Raw genomic sequence first — 17,051 nt, forward strand, 5'->3', positions numbered from 1 at the left:
CAGCAGCTGATATTTGGACTTAGTTTGCAAGCAGAGTGTCCCCACGAAACGTTGTAAGTCTTTTGCGTTGAAAAAGCATTACGAAAATGCCTCTTCATGAGGACAAATATTGTATTTTCATGTAATCAATGAGTTTGAGGAGAAATTCGAAATTAAAATGTTAAAGTGTTAAATATCATCCAGGTGCTCGTGTCTTTTACAATGGAAAGCCCGATTAAGACTTATCTGTAATTATCTCCTAGACGCTGAAGTCGAATGAAGGTAAGTGCGAATATAACACCTTATCTTGAAAGATTAAATAGTAAATGAGATATTTGTGATACTCACTAACAGTGCTTGCATGAAGTTTTCGTAAAGAGGCGGTGGTTATAAGCAGTAGAAAGTGCCGGAAACTTCTGATGGCGGTCTCTAGTGCGCGTTCCTTCATGTAATTCTAAATTCGATCATTAGACTGAAACATCAACCAGGAAACATAATTTGTTCCTAGGTACACTATCCTTCACGTACAATATTCTCCCCTCTGTGACAAAAATAATAACCCTGTTGTCGTATCATTCATGACGTGGGTACCATGTGGTATATTCCAGCAGGGCAGTGCAAGATCCCTCGCTTCACTTCACTTTACAAACACTTGAAAACTGTACGGATCCTTCACTTGCCTATCCAGTCCCCTGATTTGTCATCCACAGAACAAATCTGGGATGAGATGGGGAGAAGTATGCATCGTACCATCCTCCAGCCAGCAATTTCCACGAACTGACACAACGTATGTTTCAGGTGTAGCAAGAAATTCTACAAGATCAGTCCCTGATTCTATCAGTGTGTTATTCACTATCACTACGGCTTCTGAAATCACTCATGGGTAGAATACGTGTAGAGAGTATAAAACTTTTTCTCAAGCCTACTTTAGACATTGAGCGTAGGGAATACACGGTAAACATGGAAACGTCCTGACAAGATCATAGTTTAGATGGTTCGTTGTTGCCTTCCCTTGACCTGTTACCGTAGGATCAAGCCTTTACAGATGTATGGACTTTGTAAATGTCTTTAATGGTCACCACCTCAATGTAGTGTTTTCACGACTGATGTTGCTATTATAAGGAGGGAGTGGAACGCGCTGCTCTCCGACAGTTTATTACTCTGGAGTTGTACCAAGATGGTCAACTAGATTTAAGCCCCCGCCGGACAGATTACTTCAATACCACACGACTGTGCTTCATAAGACACGGCAGAGAGGTCGAAGATTTAGTCGAATATGTTGGCGTGCAGTTGTCACAAATTAATCTCCACTCTCTCACTTTACCTCGCCAACCAAATGCAAAAATTTCTGTTACCTTCGTGACCTGAATTGACTGCATAGTGATTAAGGGTGGTAGCACTGTTGAAAGACGCGGTTTATCGTACTTTGCCAGAGAAGTAATTGAACTTCATTCTCATGTTATCTTATGAGCCTTACCGCTAGTCGTTGAACACTGTCAGATAAAAGTCAAATTGCAAAAATTTTAAATTTTAGCACATGATGTATACTATTTGTTATAGTTAAAAAATTGTTTAGGCTGTAAAGCAGCTGAACTTACGTGTGAGCTAATGGAAGGAGTCCTCTGGAATACTGTACGCAGAAGGATTCTCTTGTGTTTATATAACTCCACAACACTAAAAACACACTGATGAGATAACCGTTATCACCATGAAACAGCGGAATGGACAGACGCTGCGCTTGGTGACTTGGAATTAATATGTAGCGTGGTGTAACGCCTTTTATAGCTACAACTACCTGACGATGACCAAACATGAGTTATCAAATTATCTCCGCCCGCTGAAACCTCTGAGAATAAAATAAAAGTGTGACCCAATAAGCAACAGCGTAGGTGAATTTCACTAGTACAGGAACTAATAACATCCAATATTCGCGGTCTCAGTAGTTTTCTTATGTACGAGAATCAATGAAAGAATGTTTCTCTGCGGCTTCAAGCTGGGATATATGGCGAAAAGAAGTAGATTCATTTTCCATAAAACCTCTCTTCTTTTCAAACCATACGCAACATTTGTTTTAAATAGCTCGTATTTCAGCAGGTAAGTTCCTTTGTACGATGCTTGGCCACTCTTGTACCGATTCTTAGCACTATAACTGTCAATCGAACTTTTATCCATTACAGTAATCCTCAGGTGGAAAAAACAGTCTTTTAAAAGACTCGCAACGCTATCAAAACATCAGAAAGTGTTGTGCTGTTCAAGAGTGCAATCTCTGTGAACTATGCACTACGTGTAATTCTGTTATAGTAACTCCTGTTTCTATTTAGTCCTGTAATGTTCAACATTCACAATTTTGTGACCCCATATACGCTTTAATAGTGTGGAAACACCTTGGTCACTACTCTTTAAGAGAGTGTTACTGTGACTACAAAAAGAACTGACATTTAGAACAAGAAGTTCCTGAAATTTTCGCTTGGAGCAGGACATAAACGGGATGTGACTTATAAAGGTTATACATACGACTGGCAAGAGAAAAGTATGTCAAAGACTTTTGTCAGCAAAAGAGAAACGTTTATGAAGAAAGAGGCCGAAATGCTGACGAAAAAACAAACGTATCAGTGTCACAATAGTTTCCATAGACTCAGTCTGTCAGAAGCAGGCCTGTACGAATATTTGTAGGCTTGTTCTGTACAATGAAGAAAATGAATGTTTACGTTTCTAAATTAACAACGGCAATCATAAGTCACTTCTGGCAATAAAACACGCGTGATGTTACCGAATCGTAACGTTTGAACACGTCATAGACGATGCCTGACGGCCATCATAACGATGCTTTTCCGTCAAGGAAACGTCCCTAGAACTTACTGTTACCAGGAAGGGCATCAGAAACACTCTACATTGTTCGTGTGGCTGAACATCAAAAATGGTTTCAGTTACACATTCCTTTCGCTTGAGTGAGTAACTGCGTGCAAGAGGCTAAGAAAACTAAAGAACCTGCTTCGCGCTAGTACCTCTTCTATCCTCGCATCAGAAAACGCAATAAATTATAAATAAACTGCACCATATTGTGGACAATTATTATGTGCCACTGTTGCTTTATATTTACCTTTGAAAGCCATCGCGTGACCTGAAGATAATCTCGAAATACAGCATCACTACAGAGCAAATCAGTACATTTTTACTGCTCTTTACTCTTTTTTCATTAATAATATGAAAGGTACCTCTTGCGCGTTACCTTAACGTGTTATCTGTTATTAATTTCTATGTGTTCTATGTGTTATGCATCTGTTCAGATGAATTTGTTTCTTAGTCATCGTATATCCGAACCTGTGGTATAAGACGCAATTGGCTTCTAGATTCATTTGTTACGTAGACAAAATTGCGAATACAACGATTAGAAGACGTGAGCGATCACTTTAAGCGCTTTGGCTATCCGTGCACAACTCACAGCCAGACCCAAATTTCCATATTTCTTCGTTCATGCGTCATAACCTGCGGTGCTACACATTATGTAATTCCCGTATAGGGCGGAGAACATTAACTGAAAGCCACTGCCTGGGTATCGGCATATGAATACGATACTGCAGCGCCTGTGTTGTTATGAAGAACGGTACAACGTCACAGAATCGTATCTTACTTGTTAACAACACAGACATTGCAGTATCGCATCTTGCATAATGGTCTTGCAGTGCCCTACTTACTTACCTGAATTAATTTCTTGGTGCACGATATAGTCGCTGAACGGATTTTGTTGAGGGAACCATTTCGTCCGTATATCATCTCATCTTCGCCTTTCGTCACTCTATGAACAGTTACCGTGGTGGATTTCAAGACAGGGTTTAACAGCAGGTTATGTGAGGTTACAGTCGAGCAATCAACATACTCCTGCGGATGTCAGAATGACCTGTACCTGGTGACCTCGCCGATACACAGATCACGTCTCACAGAAACACCCGAATTTAGTTACAGGTGACGCACGAAGTATAACTTAGTGGACTGAATTATTTAAACAGAGGTGGCGCTAATATAAATGAAACACGGGTGCTGTAACTCGCAAAATACAGGTAATACTGATAAGTATCAACAAGCATTACAATTGAATTAAAGAATCAACACCTTGGCATAGGTCAAATAATGGACCTGGGCTGAACAAGTTAATCAGAACACATTTGGGTAAGCAACTAAGTTAACAGAAGCCACACAGTGATTGCCGATTGTTAATCAAGATGGAAGGAAAGAACAAAAAGAATCATGCATGCACATAGCGCCTGGGTTGAGCGAATGTCAAGCCTGCAGTTACTAATAAGCGCCTTGAAATTAAATGTTGAAGTCCTGACATTAATCTGAACTGTTCATATATACCAATACCTTGGCCACCACGCAGCCCAGACTTAACCCCGCTGGACTTTTTCTTCCGGGGCCACAGTGAATAGATCAGAAACATCAATCATTTACGGGAAAGAATTGTCGCGGCGGTTGGGACAGTTACACCTGAAATGTTGATGAATACGTGGCGAGAAGTGGAATATCGTCGCGGCGTGTGCAGGGCAACAAATGGATCCCACTTTGACGTCTACTAACATTAAACAGAACTTGAAGGAATTGTCTTTCGTGGTATGTAATCATTGATGTAATTATTCATTAATTTCCCCATTACATTTATACTTAAAGCTAGGGAGATCTTTTTCAAACACCCTGTATATAAAGCCACATATCTTTAAGAAATAAGACACAGCATTCAATAAAATTATTATGTGCAATTTTACAGCTCCGGCATTGAGCAGTTGGCAGATCGACATAGGATCGCTTTACCGTTTCATACACAGACACATCGGTCGTCAAGGCCGCTCCGCTAGACTCGTGGCTAACCAGGACAGCGATAAACTACGGGAAACGCTTGGAGGGTGGGGGGGTGGGGGGGGGGGGGGGGGGGAGGGGATGACACAGGCTGACAAATTGAAGTACAATAGATTAAGATTCTAAATTAACAATTTGTTAATTGCAAGGCTCAACAATTTCGAGTGGGGAATAAAGACCAATTCAGGCCAAAGGAAATCACAATTACGTTCCTTTATTAGTTCATCCCAACAGCCCCATTACAAATTAGGAATATTTAAAATTAGAGCTACAAGAGATGAGAAAATTCAAACCACAAACCAGTCAGTAAATTCCCACCGAACGTTCACAAAGACCACAAAATTCAGTAGTTGAATAGTAGGCTTCTGCATGCACTGGAATCAGCCTAACGGTCGCGATCGTATAATTTTTTAGCTACAAATATAGTACTGTCTGGGAACATTGCTTGTCTCAAGGGCTGGCTTATTACTCCACTACTAAATACTTGATATGCTTGTCCCAAAGCTCCATTAGAACTTTAAAGAGTACAGGACGCTCTCCTTTACACATAAACGTGCTCTCATCAGACAATTGCCTCACCTAATTCAAAACTGGCATTGGTCGTAGGTGATCCCGAGGAGTGCTGGATGGAAAAGCAGAAAAGAAGACTTTCACTCCTCCCAGCGCCAACTCGAAGGCAGCAACCAATTGACTATCGCTTGGTGTCTTTCCTCGGTTCGGCGCTCGCAACCCACCACATCGTCGACAATGTGGAACGGGCCTCCTTTCACAGCGTAAAGCACCCTTCATCTCCTGCAGCTCACTACTCTCGCGGCCTCACTATCCTCGCTACCACTCATACCTCATAGCTCTCGCCCCCAATCAGAGCTAGCCGAACTCTTATTCAAAGATCGCGAACCAGCACGCGAGCGGTATATCGAATGGAGCGCTACGGCTCAAGGGCTCATTTAAGTTATCCTCCAGAAGAAAAACAATGAGCATGGAATTTTACTAGTTAGATATCGCGCTCACTGGCAAAAACCTCAACAATATTATTATTTTCATTTCTGGATGGAAATTGACTTACATTGCCATGTGGGGTAGACACGCGGTCTTAGGCGTCTTGTCACGGTCGGGGCGGCTGCCCCCCGTCGGATGTTCGAGTCCTCCCTCGGACATGAGTGTGTGTGTGTGTGTGTGTGTTGTCCATAGCGTAAGTTAGTTTAATTTAGATTAAGTAGTGTGTAAGCTTAGTTTCGTCCCCTAAGATCTTACCACAATTTTACAAATTTTTAACTTACGTTACCTGGGTTTCCAAGTGTACTGGAGTTTGATTATGATCTCTGGCACTTTTGATAAAAATGGCCACTTATCACTCTAGTTTGTATGCTTCAAGATCTAATCGCGAAGTCGTGAAGCTCATTTGACTTGTAAGCCTTAGAGAGTTTGTAACTACACAATGAAAACCGTCATATGTCGATACATATGTCGATACGGTTCTCTAAAGATGCGCAGTTTTGAAATGCTGTTGCAAACGGCACAATTTTGTACTGCCATTACAAATGATGCGGTCTTGTAACACCATGTCTGTGCAAAGCTAATTTTAATTTGCTTACTGATATGCTATTAAACCACTAATTTTTTACTCAGAAAAATGTACAAGTACGTTTAATTCAATTAAAGCCAAGTGAACAACTCTCAGCCTGTAGGGAACGTTTTGTAGGGAGAAAAGAATTTTCGATGTCTTTTAGTGGTGCAACCTTTTCTAATTAGCAGGTTCCAAACCTGGAATGTGATTCCGAAAGCCCTGAGAAATACTTGTCTACGACTTCAATAGATTATAATCATCTTCCAAACATACTTCTCACTTACTGGAAATCATTGCTTATCCCAATGCGAGCGCACTTTTATTCGGAGAGGCGGCATTCCTAATAAATAAAAACTTCCTTTCGTTTGCAATTTTTACCACTTCCCATGTATTTTATATCCTTCACGAAGTAAGTAATAAGAAGAATTCCTACTTCATCATAAGAGTATCTCGTGATAAACTTACCGGCGGATAAAATAAACTTCGCCTTCTTTCATGCAGTGTTGCATATTTCCATCCTCTGACTTCAAACATAGTAACAAATGGATAAACAAAATCAGTCGTGTACTATTTTAATCAGGCCAGACAAATGTCTAAAAATTCGTTTTCGTATTTCCTTTTCGCCAAATTTAAATAAATTGACACCCGTGTTGCGCAAACTTTCTCGTAAATAATTCTTCGTAAATAATGTAATTTACGATAAGATACAGGTTATTTTATACATGTTTAATAAGCAATCAGATGATACCACACTGTGCACATTTTTATGTTTTCATTTGTAGTAACACTTTATGATAGTCCTTCACCAGCGTCATCGTCAAGAGAAGTGCGAGATTGTTGGAAACGAATCATCCACTTCTTAACTGTTGAAAATGAAGGAGCACACTGCTTCTAATCCTTCGCCGGTTACTATTTATTTTCAGACGTCACCACATAATTTCATGATGAGATATTACTCTAGTTTATCTTTGGCCCTCATATTAGCAAAAGGGCAGGTTACCTTCAACATTCTATTTACATCTGTATCCCTTAAACATAGTTCCTCGTTGCATGTTGGTGTTATATAACCATGACAGGCAAACCCAGCATAAACAGCTTAACAACGTACCTGAGGGAGAAATAAATGTAATCAATCCTTATTGTAGAAGGACTGATTAAATAACTCGCTGATGCAAACCGAGCAACGTGGCGCAGTGGTTAGTGTGGTGTCACCGCCAGACACCACACTTGCTAGGTGGTAGCCTTTAAATCGGCCGCGGTCCATTAGTATACGCCGGACCCGCGTGTCGCCACTGTCAGTAATAGCAGACCGAGCGCCACCACACGGCAGGTCTAGAGAGACGTACTGGCACTCGCCCAGTTGTACAGCCGACTTTGCTAGCGAATACACTGACCGATACGCTTCTCATTTGCCGAGACGATAGCATAGCCTTCAGCCTACGTCATTTGCTACGACCTAGCAAGACGCCGTATTCAATTGATATTTATTATGTGAAACATGTATCATCAAGAGCGATGTTCTACAATTGTGGATAAAAGTTAAGTATTATCTCAACTACTTACTTTATTTGCAATTCTCAAGATATTGTCCTGTTTCAGACCTCACGCCAGTCAGCGTGTAATTAAACGCGTGCATTTCGGCCTCCTCTAGAAAAACAGTGTTGGCTTTTCTGCCAACACTACAGTTAGCACACTGGACTCACATTAGGGAGGACGATTGTTCAAACCCGCGTCCGGCCATCCTGATTTAGATTTTCCGTGATTTCCCTAAATCTCTTCAGACAAATGCTGAGATGGTTCCTTTGAAAGGGCACGGCCGATTTAATTCCTCGTCATTCCCTAATCCGAGCTTCTACTGCGTCTCTAATAACCTCGTTGTCCTGCTCCTCCTCTAGGTTGCAGTGGTACTTCTTACTTTTTCAAGTACATGTTCGGTACTGATTTACTTCTGTTTCGCTGTCCTTTGATTTAAGAAGCAACCGGTATTAACTGAAGTCTTTCTGCTGTAAACTTATTCTACGCAAAGTTATCAGTGTAATAGTACGTGTCGTAGGTATCAGTGTTATTGTTTTCTTTGCTACAAAAAAGGACAAGAATTACTTCAATTCTGCCTTATTGTAAGGAGTAAGTTTCTCGAACATTGTATCTGCAAGAGATGAAGAAGGTATTTCCAACATCATACGTATACACACACACACACCATCAGTCTGCCGCGTCGAGCTCCTATAAACTATATTTTGGCCTTTCCGACACTTTCACTTCTCTGAGCGGCATCACAATATTTGTTCTCTTGCTTCTGTTTTTGTGTTACGCAACAGCGCTGTTGTAGAAGTGTGGAATCCCGCTGGATGTTACTGAGTGAAAGCCTCGGGAGATAACGCCCGCGAGGGCAAAAGTTATCTCCTCCTTGAACTAGACCCAGACCTTACAGGAAACTGTTTATCATGCAGCACCGGTCCTGACTGTTTCTTCTTCATCGTCGTTGTGATGTACAGTAAATCGAAGAATATAACCTATTTTTCACGTTTGCTTCTTGTTCTGCTCTCAGAATCCCATCGTTGTTGATATTAGGTTCAAATGGTTCAAATGGCTCTGAGCACTATGGGTCTTAACTTCTGAGGTCATCAGTCCCCTAGGACTTAGAACTACTTAAACCTAACTAACCTAGGGACATCAAACACATCCATGCCCAAGGCAGGATTCGAACCCTCGACCTCAGCGGTCGCGCGGTTCCAGACTGTAGCGCCTAGAACCGCTCGGCCACTCCGGCCGGCGTTGATATTAGGAAGGATTCCTCTAACAACTGGTGAAATTGTTTTTTGTTGAAACCAAACCGGTTTCGCAACATAAATCCGTATCATTAGATGTAACCTACAAGGTAAAAAGATACAGTGTCAACCCAATTTGCGGATATTAAAATTAATAAGGGAATGTCTAAGATATACTCACAACGTCAGAAGATCATAGGCATACTCATCACCCCTTGCCAAAACTTACTATTCGGTGAATGTTGTCAATACTGCGGCGAGCGAAAGGTAACAAAGATGTCCTCAATTCTTCAAAATCTGTCGGCGTCTAAAAAGAAAAAAGAAAAATATTTTATAGTGAGCGGATGTTAAAAATGGGCCGAATGGCGACAAAAAACTGTAACTGAGGACATGATCAATCGCAACACTATGTAAGTTACTGCTTGGAATGTATCACGTGACAGTGTCTTACCGGTATGACGGCACGGCCACTCGCTGCAGGGAAAAGTAGAAGAGGCCTCACGAACGACTGAGAAAGAGAAAGAGAGAGGGAGAGAGAGAGACTAACTGGCTGGCGGAAAGGAAGCTCTCCAAGTGGACAGTGTGACGTCATGTACGACTAGAACCGCAGGCTCGCTACCTTTACAAGCTAGACTAATACAGAATGTCACTACGTACTAATAGCTAATCGTATAAACTATCAAAATTTGCCAAATTCCTATGGTGCTTCAGTTCTAATTCGTTGCCTTCGTACTTCGTTCTTTCAGGGAGACCCTTGTAACTATCGAACACGGTTCAGAATACCTACTTATTTCAGATTTCCTTTGAACCAATCCCAAATTATTTCAGATCGATTGTTTTTTTTTTATTTTCTCGACTCATTTTGTGAGTTCTTTTATGTTACAAACTGAAAGTTTTCTTCGTTAATCATCCCTGACTCATTCTTATTATACACTTCTGGCCATTAAAATTGCTACACCAGGATGAAATGCAGATGATAAACGGGTATTCATTGGACAAATATATTATACTAGAACTGACATGTGATTACATTTTCACCCAGTTTGGGTGCATAGATCCTGAGAAATCAGTACCCACAACAACCACCTCTGGCCGTAATAACGGCCTTGAAACGCCTGGGCATTGAGTCAAGCAGAGCTTGGATGGCGTGTACAGGTATAGCTGGCCATGCAGCTTCAACACCATACCACAGTTCATAAAGAGTAGTGACTGACGTATTGTGACGAGCCAGTTGTTCGGCCACCATTGACCAGACGTTTTTACTTGGTGAGAGATCTGAACAATGTGCTGGCCAGGGCAGCAGTCGAACATTTTCTGTATCCAGAAAGGCTCCTACAGGACCTGCAACATGTGGTCGTGCATTTTCCTGCTCAAATGTAGGGTTTCGCAGGGATCGAATGACGGGAGAGCCACCGGTCGTAACACACCTGAAATGTAACGTCCACTGTTCAAAGTGCCGTCGATGCGAACAAGAGGTGACCGAGACGCGTAACCAATGGCGGCACCCCATACCATCAAGCCAGGTGATACGCCAGTATGGCTATAGCGAATACACGCTTCCAATGTGCGTTCACCACGTTGTCGCCGAACACGGATGCGACCATCATGATGCTGAAAACAGAACCTGGAGTCATTCGAAATGATGACGTTTTGCCATTCGTGCACCCAGGTTCGTCGTTGAGTACACCATCGCAGGCGCTCCTGTCTGTGATGCAGCGTCAAGGGTAACCGCAGCCATTGTCTCCGAGCTGATAGTTCATGCTGCTGCAAACGTCGTCTAACTGTTCGTGAACGTGGTTGCTGTCTTGCAAACGCCCCCACCTGATGACTCAGGGATGGAGACGTGGCTGCACGATCCGTTACAGCCATGAGGATAAGATGCCTGTCATCTCGACTCCTAGTGATACGAGGCCGTTGGGATCCAGCACGGCGTTCCGTATTACCCTCCTGAACCCACCGATTCCATATTCTGCTAACAGTCATTGGATCTCCACCAACGCGAGCAGCAACGTCGCGATACGATAAACCACAATCGCGATAGGCTACAATCCGACCTTTGTTAAAATCGGAAACGTAATGGTACGCATTTCTCCTCCTTACATGAGGCATCACAACAACGTTTCACCAGGCAACGCCGGTCAACTACTGTTTGCGTATGAGAAACCGGTTGGAAAATTTCCTCACGTGAGCACGTTGTAGGTGTCGCCACCGCCGCCAACCTTATGTGAATGCTCTGAAAAGCTAATCATTTGCGTATCACAGCATCTTCTTTCTGCCGGTTAAATTTCGCGTCTGCAGCACGTCATGTTCGTGGTGTAGCAATTTTAATGGCCAGTAGTGTATGTTTACAGTACATAGTTCTGCTCTTGCGTGTCATGTCTTCTTTTCTCTATTTGTATGAACATAATCATCCACCATTAACCATCTTTACCTCAAATTGTTCCATTTTCTTTCTTTCTTCTATATTTCATACAGTTTCGTTTCTTATTCAGAGTGAACTATAGAGCGAATCAGTCTTTACGTATGTTACATTATTTATCTTTGAAGGAAATCACATTCTTATACTAGGTTTGGGTTAGCCTACTTACATCGATTCCTACTGTTCCATTGCTTCTTGTTTACGAAGCGCTGTTGTCTTCGTCCATTCCCAAATATATTTAAATTTGTCTGCTCTCTTTATTTTTTTAAACATCAGTTTCGTAGTCTTTTCTTATTCAGATCTGAATGACATGTTATCTTGTAACGTATCTTTAGTACTATCATTTCTACTTCCACATCCAGTTTTTTCAACCATTTCTTGAAAGTCTTGTTTGCTTGCTGTTTTATCCTAAACCGATATTTTGAGACCGTGGATGTGTACAAAATAAAGGTTGGGTGTTTCAAAGAAGGAAACAGCTACCATAACTTTTAATAACGCTATTTATGTACACAAATAGCGGCATTAATGATTTCGAACCAAAATATTTATCTTCAGACGCATTGATCCTTGCAAATGAATGAAGAACAACTGCCAACATCAGTAACTGAAAAGTAAATATACTCGCTGTAGCAAAGCTACTTCACTCACTTAATAAAGGCAAGTCTTCCGGCCCAGATCGTGTACCAACTAGGTTCCTTTCAGAGTATGCGGACAGAATAGCCCCATACGTAGCTGTCACATACAGCCGCTCGTTTGACGCAATATCCGTACCGGAAAATTGGAAAGTTGTGCAAGTCACACCAACTCTCAAGAATGTACACAGGAGTAATCCGAAGAAGTCCGTTTGCAGTAGGATTTTTGGACATATACTGTGTTCAATGATTATGAATTACCTCGACGGTGACAGGATACTGACACAAAGCACTGATTGAGATTACATCGTTCTTGTGAAAAACAACTAGTTTTTTATTATCTCGAAGTAAACAGTACTATCGATAGCCGATCTCATTTTGATTCCATATTTCTACAAGGCTTTTCACACGGTTCTTCACAAATCTAATCAAATTGCACTGCTGTGGAATACCGCTTCATTCGTTCGACTGGATGCGTGATTTCGTGTCACAAAGGTCGCAGTGCTAGTAACCGACGAAAATTCATCGATTAAAACAAAAGTTATATCAGGCATTCCTCAAGGAAGTATTACAGGCCCTCTGTTGCTCCTAATCTATACAAACGGTTTAGGAGAAAATCTGAGCAGCCATCTTAGACTGTTAGCAGGTGATGCTGTAATTTATCGCCTAGTAAAGTCATGAGAACATCAAAACCAACTGCAAAATGTTTTAGACACGTCATCTGTATGGCGCGAAAAGTGGTAATTGTCTCTGAATAATGAAAAGTCTGAGGTCATCCACATGAGTACAAAAGGAAATGCGTTAGATTGTTTCGGTTACGAGATAAATCATATTAATCCGAAGGCTGCCATTTCAACTGGTATACCCGGTAATTACAATTACGAACAACGTAAATTGGAACAATCACTTAGATAATTTCTTGGAGAAGGCAAACAGAAGACTGTGTTTTATTGGCAGAACACTTAGAAAATGCAACTTGTATACTAAAGAGACTACACTCGTCCATCCTGTGCTGGAGTATTGCTGTATTGTGGGATCCTTAGCAGGTGGATTTGACGTCGGACATCCAAAAAAGTCCAAGAATTCGAAGCTCGTTTTGTATTATCGTTAAGTAGGGGAGAGGGTGTCATGGAGATGATAAGCAAGTTCAGGTGACAGTCATTAGAACAAAGGTGTTTTTCGTTGGGGTGAGATGTTTTTACGGAATTTTGGTCATAATATTTTTCCTCGGCTTGCGAAAATATTGCTGCCAACCTACATACAGGTAGGAAGAAGTGATCATCGTAATGATATAAGAGAAATCAGAACTCTTACTGGAAGAGTGAAGTGTTGATGTCCTACCTGCTATTAGATATCGGAACGGTAGAGGAATAGTATGAAGGTTATTCGAAGAACCATCTACCAGGCAATCAAGTGTAAATTGCAGAGTAGTCATGTAGATGTAGACGTGGAAAAGTGAAGAGCGTCAAAAGTTGAACCGGCCGTTTCCAAACCGGTAACGGCCCTATCTCTGTAAACGGATATCGTCATTAACGCTATATTTTTATTTTTTTTCTTTGCAAGAATCAGCCAGTATCTTCTCTATTTTGTGCTTGTAATGCCAAATCAGCCGCGAAAACGAGGTTGATTACCTTCAGACCTCAACATTTTCAGCCTGAAAGATACAGTCTGACCCATCCTCGTTAAATCTTATCCTTTACTATCTCATTAATTTTTCTAGTGCGAGGCTAAAAGAGGCAAAACAGCGTTCTCTATACCTTTCTTCTTTATGTCCAATAGCTGCACAATGTCTCGAAGAAACGTGAAACATCCCCTTAGAAAATTTCATAAACGACAGTGCTGGAAAACCTCTACGTTATTTGATTTTCAAACAGCTGAGCAAAACTGAACGTACTCAGACATTTATCTCTTTACTTATTCGGATCATCATTAAACTGACACACAATATTTTTAGCGCAACGACGTCTGACTTCCAATAATCCCTACGAAAGAATGGCCGTAACTAGCAATAACCTATACCTTTAATGAATCACTTAACTCACAAAAATCTTCGCTACTCGAACTACTGCAATACTACAGCGAGCGCCAATCCTACCAGCTAAATAAGAGATTCTAACTACTGAAGGCATTAACTACTGATAGGCATAGTTAGCAAATGAAAGATTTTGGTAGAAAATAAACAATGTATTTACCTTAATAGTGTTCAAAAGTCATATATATCAGTTCATGACATCCAGTCTTACAAATTTCCTTTTTCTGACGGACACACATCCAGATCGTCCGCTCTCAAATCTCTGCCATCTCTCCCCCCACATCCGCCACTGCTGGCTGCTCACCTCCAACTGCGCAACGCTACGCGCTGTTCACATCCAACTGCCCAGCACTATTATAGCCAATATTGCAACATTGCCAACCAGCCACAGACTGCACACAGCACAGTCAGTGATTTTCATACAGAGCGCTACGTGACGTTACCAACATAAAAACCTAAATAGCCTACTTACAAACGTAATTTGGAGTTACTTCTCGTTAATATCAGATTGTTTTGTGACTAATCTATTCCATACTCTTTCAAAATATTCTGACATGTGTAACAGTTGAGTAACAAGCACATTTTTATGAAAAAAAATCAACGAACGCAACTGCCATGTTCGTTCCTCTGACTGTGCTTTCTCCTTAGTAGGAATGTATTTCACATGGTTCCGCAAATCCCTCTGGAAATACCTCGTAAAGATCCTGAATGCTTATACATAACGCTCTTTCCAAGAACGATAAGCAAACGTATCGAGGTTAGTAATTATCAATTAAAAAACAGACGTATCTCCCTACCCATATATCTACTGTTCCTCCTGATACATACTGTATACCAACATGCGTAGACACTAAGTATTATGACGTCTCAAAATCGACAGGCGTCGACACAAGAAGAGATCTGAGCGAAGATCCGAGTCAGTGTCCTGAATATTGACACATAATCATAGAGAATCAGTCCATATTCTCATAGCATATAAACAGAAACCTGCCGATAACTAAGGAACTAATCCATAAAATACGCGTTTGAGGGCGTCAGGAATACTTTAGTGCTGTAGCCGAGAGGGGCCTGACGTAGTCACATTATTTATAACAGAAAATAATTTATTCTCTTTAACAACTTCTTAACAAGAGTACGCAAGTTCTTCCACTTCGTGGTTAGAGTATTCGTAGTTAAGAGTAAGCGTTAAGACTCTAGAGAGACAGAGTACAGGTATGCACAGCTTTCTCTCATCGCCCTCAGTTATTTTCTGGCTGTAGTCCACCCTCTATCTTCCTTTACAGTTTTTATTCTCTTCTTCTCCTTGTAGTACTACGGAAGTTATTTTCTGGTCGCTTAACAGATGTCCTGTCATCATGTCCCACTTTTTCGGTAGTGTCCTCCATGTATTCCTTTTCTCGTCGATTTTGCGGAGAACCTCCTCATTTCTTCCCTTATTAGTCGACCTAGTTTTCAACATTCTTCTGTAGCACCACATCTCAAACGCTTCGATTTTGTTCTGTTCCGGTTTCCCACAGCCCATGTTTCACTACATTACAATGCTCTGCTCCAAAAGTACATTCTCAGAAATTTCTTCCTCAAATTATGCCTATGTTTTATGCTATTAGACTTTTCTTGGTCAGGAAAGCCCTCTTTGCTATTGCTAGTGTGCTTTCTATGTCCTCCTTACTCCTACCATCATCGGTCATTTTGCTGCCTAGGTATCAGAATTCCTTAACTTCGTCTACTTCGTCGTCCTTCAGCACTGACGTTAAGTTTCTCGCTGTTCTCATTTCTGGTACTTCTCATTACTTTCGTCCTTCATCGATTTACTGTCAGTCCAAATTCTGTACTCATTAGACTTTTCATTCCATTCAGCACGTCCTGTAATTTATCCTCACTTTAACTGCGGATAGCAATGTCATCTTATCATTGATAGTTAAAAGACTTTTTAAAAAAAATTGTGGTAAAATCTTATAAAAAATTTAAGAGTCTACTTATAGCAGCTACAAGGGGGCTGAACAGTTTTTAGAACATTATATCAAGGAGACTTATATGATGACTGATATCTTTTCATCTTGAATTTCAATCCCATTCTTGAACCTTTCTCCTTCCTATTTTTATCAGTATTTCTTTGACTTATAGATCGAATAGTAGGGACGAAAGAATACATTCCTGTCTTACATCCTTTTTAATCCGAGTACTTCGTTCTTGGTCCCTCTTGGTTTTTGTACATATTGTATATTATCCGTCTTTCCCTATATCTCACCGCTATTTCTCTCAGTTTCGGACACATTGCACCTTTTGCATTGTCGCACGCGTTTTCCAGATCGACAAATTCTACGAATGTGTCTTGATTTTTCTTCAGTCTTGCATCCATTTTCAATTGGAACGTCATAATTGCCTCACCGATACCTTTACCTCTCCTAAAACCAGACTGATCGTCATCTAACAGATCCTCAGTTTACTTTTCCATTATTCTGTGTATTACTCTTGTAAGCAACTTGGATGTATGAGAAGTTAAGTTGATTGTGCGATAATTCTCGCACTTGTCAGCTCTTGCTGTCATCGAAATTGTGTGGATGATGTTTTTTCCGATAGCTTGTGATACATCACCAGTTTCGTACTTTCTACACACCAGTGGGAATATTCGTTCTGTTGTCACTTTCTCCACTGATTTTAGAAGCTCTGCTTTAATTGATCTTAATGTCCTTGCTTTGAATTTCACCGAATGTTGACTTTTCTATATGCTGATTCAGTGCTACCGATAAACATTCCCTTTTCTGTTTGTTTTCAATAAAAACGCCTTCTCTTGTTGCACTGT

General features: G+C 40.9%; 1 protein-coding gene and 1 long non-coding RNA gene across 2 annotated transcripts in view; both read right to left on the reverse strand.

Annotated features, from left to right (window-relative positions):
- LOC124777204 (glutathione S-transferase 1-like) overlaps positions 1-1,707 on the reverse strand; it is a 32,808-nt gene extending 31,101 nt beyond the window's left edge. The window contains exon 1 of the mRNA XM_047252519.1: positions 1,578-1,707. The gene's annotated coding sequence lies outside the window, so the exon portion shown is untranslated. The remainder of the gene's footprint in view (positions 1-1,577) is intronic.
- A 7,688-nt stretch (positions 1,708-9,395) lies between these two features.
- LOC124777205 lies at positions 9,396-14,467 on the reverse strand. Its single transcript, XR_007015694.1, has 3 exons — positions 14,409-14,467; positions 9,617-9,673; positions 9,396-9,472 (listed from the first exon to the last, which is right to left on the reverse strand). It is a non-coding gene; the product is annotated as an uncharacterized LOC124777205 (long non-coding RNA).
- Positions 14,468-17,051: the final 2,584 nt, after the last annotated feature.

The sequence above is a fragment of the Schistocerca piceifrons genome, chromosome 2, assembly GCF_021461385.2.
Source record: "Schistocerca piceifrons isolate TAMUIC-IGC-003096 chromosome 2, iqSchPice1.1, whole genome shotgun sequence".
NCBI lineage: Eukaryota > Metazoa > Arthropoda > Insecta > Orthoptera > Acrididae > Schistocerca > Schistocerca piceifrons.